Below are 5404 nucleotides of genomic sequence, written 5' to 3'. Positions count from 1 at the left end.
GATGCAGTAAAGAGCAATATTGCATAGGAACCTGGAATGTCAGGTCCATGAATCAAGGCAAATTGGAAGTGGTCAAACAAGACATGGCAAGAGTGAACATCGACATTCTAGGAATCAGCGAATTAAAATGGACTGGAATGGGTGAATTTAACTCAGGTGACCATTATATCTACTACTGTGGGCAGGAATCCCTCAGAAGACATGGGGTAGCCATCATGGTCAACAAAAGAGTCTGATGTGCAGTACTTGGATGCAGTCTCAAAAGAGACAGAATGATCTCTGTTTGTTTCCAAGGCAAACCATTCAATATCACAGTAATCCAAGTCTATGCCCCAACCAGTAATGCTGAAGAAGCTGAGGTTGAACGGTTCTATGAAGACCTACAAGACCTTTTAGAACTAACACCCAAAAAAGATGTCCTTTTCATTATAGGGGACTGGAATGCAAAAGTAGGAAGTCAAGAAACACCTGGAGAAACAGGCAAATTTGGCATTGGAATGTGGAATGAAGCAGGGCAAAGACTAATAGAGTTTTGCCAAGAAGATGCACTGGTCATAGCAAACACCCTCTTCCAAAACACAAGAGAAGACTCTACACATGGACATCACCAGATGGTCAACACCGAAATCAGACTGATTATATTCTTTGCAGCCAAAGATGGAGAAGCTCTATACAGTCAACAAAAACAAGACCAGGAGCTGACTGTGGCTCAGATCATGAACTCCTTATTACCAAATTCAGACTTAAATTGAAGAAAGTAGGGCAAACCGCTAGACCATTCAGGTATGACCTAAATCAAATCCCTTATAATTGTACGGTGGAAGTGAGAAATAGATTGAAGGGCCTAGATCTGATAGATAGAGTGCCTGATGAACTATGGACTGAGGTTCATGACATTGTACAGGAGACAGGAATCAAGACCATCCCCATGGAAAAGAAATGCAAAAAAGCAAAATGTCTGTCTGGGGAGGCCTTACAAATAGCTGTGAAAAGAAAGAGGTGAAAAACAAAGGAGAAAAGGAAAGATATAAGCATCTGAATGCAGAGTTCCAGAGAATAGCAAGAAGAGATAAGAAAGCCTTCTTCAGCCATCAATGCAAATAAATGGAGGAAAAGAACAGAATGGGAAAGACTAGAGATATCTTCAAGAAAATTAGAGATACCAAGGGAACATTTCATGCAAAGATGGGCTCGATAAAGGACAGAGATGGAATGGACTTAAGAGAAGCAGAAGATATTAAGAAGAGGTGGCAAGAATACACAGAAGAACTATGCAAAAAAGATCTTCAGAACCCAGATAATCACAATCGTGTGATCACTCATATAGATCCAGACATCCTAGAATGTTAAGTCAAGTGGGCCTTAGAAAGTATCACTATGAACAAAGCTAGTGAAAGTGATGGAATTCCAGTTGAGCTATTTGAAATCCTGAAAGATGATGCTGTGAAAGTGCTGCACTCAATATGCCAGCAAATTTGGAAAACTCAGCAGTGGCCACAGGACTGGAAAAGATCAGTTTTCATTCCAATCCCAAAGAAAGGCAATGCAAAAGAATGCTCAAACTACCGCACAATTGCACTCATCTCACACATGCTAGTAAAGTAATGTTCAAAATTCTCCAAGCCAGGCTTCAGCAATACGTGAACAGTGAACTTCCAGATGTTCAAGCTGGTTTTAGAAAAGGCAGAGGAACCAGAGATCAAATGGCCAACATCTGCTGGATCATGGAAGAAGCGAGAGAGTTCCAGAAAAACATCTATTTCTGCTTTATTGACTATGCCAAAGCCTTTGACCATGTGGATCACAATAAACTGTGGAAAATTCTGAGAGCAATGGGAATACCAGACCACCTGACCTGCCTCTTGAGAAATCTGTATACAGGTCACGAGGCAACAGTTAGAACTGGACATGGAACAACACATTGGTTCCAAATAGGAAAAGGATTATGTCAAGGCTGTATATTGTCACCCTCCTTATTTAACTTCTATGCAGAGTACATAATGAGAAACGCTGGACTGGAAGGAACACAAGCTGGAATCCAGATTGCTGGGAGAAATATCAATAACCTCAGATATGGAGATGACACCACCCTTATGGCAGAAAGTGGTGAGAAACTAAAAAGCCTCTTCATGAAAGTGAAAGGGGAGATTGAAAATGTTGACTTAAAGCTCAACATTCAGAAAACGAAGATCATGGCGTCTGGTCCTATCACTTCATGGGAAACAGATGAGGAAACAGTGGAAACAGTGTCAGACTTTATTTTGGGGGGGCTCCAAAATCACTGCAGATGGTGACTGCAGCCATGAAATTAAAAGACGCTTACTCCTTGGAAGGAAAGTTATGACCAACCTAGATAGCATATTCAAAAGCAGAGACATTACTTTGCTGACTAAGGTCCGTCTAGTCAAGGCTATGGTTTTTCCTGTGGTCATGTATGGATGTGAGAGTTGGACTATGAAGAAAGCTGAACACTGAAGAATTGATGCTTTTGAACTGTGGTGTTGGAGAAGACTCTTTAGAGTCCCTTGGACTGCAAGAAGATCCAACGAATCCATTCTGAAGGAGATCAGCCCTGAGACTTCTTTGGAAGGAATGATGCTAAAGCTGAAACTCCAGTACCTTGGCCACCTCATGTGAAGAGTTGACTCATTGGAAAAGACTGTGATGCTCGGAGGGATTGGGGGCAGGAGGAGAAGGGGACGACAGAGGATGAGATGGCTGGATGTCATCACTGACTCGATGGACCTGAGTCTGAGTCAACTAAGGGAGTTGGTGATGGACAGGGAGGCCTGGCGCGCTGTGATTCATGGGGTCAGAGAGTCGGACACAACTGAGAGACTGAACTGAAAGTCATTATTTTAAAATATATCTTCTCTGGTATAAATATTGTTGCTCTGGTTTCCTTTTCATTTCCATTTGGATGGAGTATGTTTTTCTACTCCCTCACGTTTAGTCTGTATGTGTCTCTAAATCTGAAGTTAGTGTCTTGTAGGCAACTTGTACACCTGTCTTATTTTTTAAAATCCATTCATACACTCTCCATCTTTTAGGTGGAGCATTTAGTCCATTTACGTTTTAGGTAATTATCAATATATATGTTCTTATTGCCACTTTGTTAATTGTTTTGAATTTGTTTTTGTAAGTCTTTTCTTCCCCTTCTTCTTTTATTCTCTTCTCTCATTATCTGGTGACTACCTTTAGTGTTATGTTTGGTTTCCTTTTTCCTTTTTGTGTGTATGTCTATTATAAATTTTTGGTTTGAAGTTTTTCTATTGCAATCTCTTTCTATATATCTATATGTAGAGAGAAATATGATTGCTTAAGTTACCAATGTCTTAATTATATATAGTTAATGTGTGTTATATCTATTAATGATCTCTTAGTTATATATATATAGTTTAGTAACTATAGATAGAAAAATCAATAACATATATATAGAAAGAGAGAGAAAGAGAGAGAGATGATTATTTTAAGTTACTGATCTCTTAATTTCAAACACATTTTGAAAACCCTGTATTTATAATATCTTCTCCTAATGATTACTGTTTTTGATGTCAAATACTACATCTAATTGTTTTCCACATTCCTTAACTGCTTATTGTATATATAGATGATTTTAGTACTTTTGTCTTCTAACCTCACTACTAGCTTTGTATGTGGATGATTTCCTGCCTTTACTGTATTGGACTTCCCTGGTGGCTCAGAAGGTAAAGTGGCTGCCTGCAATGCTGGAGACCTGAGTTTGATCCCTGGGTGGGGAAGATCTCCTGGAGAAGGAAATGGCAACCCACTCCAGTGTTCTTGTGCGGAAAATCCCATGGACAGAGAAGCCTGGTAGGCTACAGTCCATGGGGTCACAGACAGTCAGACACAGCTGAGTGACTTCACTTTCACTTTCACTGTATGTTAACCCTTACCAGTGAGCCTTTTCCTTTTGTAAGTTTCTTATTTCTAGTTGTGGCTTTTCCACCTAAATAAGTTAACATTCATTATAAAGTTTGGTGACACTGAGCCCTTTTAGCTTTAGCTTATCTGTGAAGCTTTTAATTTCTCCATCAAATATGAAAGAAAATATACTTACTTGGCAGAAGAGATTCCATGATCATGAAGGCGTTTTCCTCAGGCCAAGGCTTATCCATTGCACTCTGAATGTGCTGATCCTTGCAATTTCCACAAATGTGGGAAACTTGACTGTGTAATTTGTGATAGCACTCTCCTAGTCTTAAAAAACTCTGAGGAAAAAAAAAAGTCTTGCTTGGTAGAGTTTATTCTGCTTTTCAAAATGTTTTAAGTCTTCATTGAATTTATTACAATATAACTTGTTTCATGTTTTGATTTTCTGGCTGCAAAACATGTGAGATCTTAGGTCCCTCACCAGGGATCAACTCACATCCCCTGCACTGGAAGGCAAAGTCCTAACCACCGTACTACCAGGAAAGCTCCCAGAGTGTATTCTTGGCTGTAAATTTTTCTCTTTTATCACTTTAAATAAATAGCACCATTCCTTTTAGGCCTACACAGTTTCCACTGAAAAATCAGTTGACAGCTTAATGGAAGTTCCCTTATATGTTATTTGCTGCTTTTCCCTTGTTGCTTTTAATATTCTCCCTTTAAGTTTTTGTCATTTGAATTGCAACATATCTTGGTTTGTTCCTCTTTGTGTTTGACCTGTATGGGACTCCCTGTACTTCATGAACTTGGGTGACTGTTTTCTTTCTCAAGTTAATGAAGTTTTCATTTGTTATGTCTACAAATGTTATCTCAATGCTTTTTCTCTCTCTCTTCTTCTGAGGCCCCTATAGTGAGTGTATTACTGTGCTTGATGTTGTCTCAGAGATCTCTTAAACTGCCCTCTTTCATTTTACTCTTTTTTTTTTTTTTCTGTTCAGCAACAGTGATTTCTACTTCTCTGCTTTCCAGCTGGGGTTGGACATGACTGAGCGATTTCACTTTCACTTTTCACTTTCATGCATTGGAGAAGGAAATGGCAACCCACACCAGTGTTCTTGCCTGGAGAATCCCAGGGATGGGGGAGCCTGGTGGGCTGCCATCTATGGGGTTGCACAGAGTTGGACACGACTGAAATGACTTAGCAGGAGTAGCAGCAGCAACCTTCCAGCTAACTGATCTGTTACTCTGTATCATTTAATTTAGTTTTAATTAATTCCTTCTAGTGTATTTTTCATTTCAGTTATTGCATTTTTCAAATCTGTTTCGTTGCTCTTTATATTTTCTAACTCTTTGTTCAAAGCTTCTAGTTTCTTACTCTATTCATCCATTCTCTTCTTGAGTTCTCTGGTTATCTTTGCAATCACTACTCTGAACTCTTTCTCAGATGGATTGCCTATCTCTACTTCACTAGTTCCTTTGGGGTTTTATCTTGTTTCTTAATCTGAAACATTTT

At 39.2% G+C, this 5404-nt stretch overlaps 1 pseudogene; it reads left to right on the top strand.

Moving 5' to 3' along the window:
- The first annotated feature begins 4073 nt into the window (after positions 1-4073).
- LOC138088027 (U1 spliceosomal RNA) lies at positions 4074-4222 on the top strand (annotated as a pseudogene).
- The last annotated feature ends 1182 nt before the right edge of the window (positions 4223-5404 follow it).

This window comes from Capricornis sumatraensis, chromosome 10 (genome assembly GCF_032405125.1).
Source record: "Capricornis sumatraensis isolate serow.1 chromosome 10, serow.2, whole genome shotgun sequence".
NCBI classification, from domain to species: Eukaryota; Metazoa; Chordata; class Mammalia; order Artiodactyla; family Bovidae; genus Capricornis; species Capricornis sumatraensis.
Note: the sequence above shows the minus strand (reverse complement) of the source record. Positions and strands in the feature narration are given on the sequence as shown.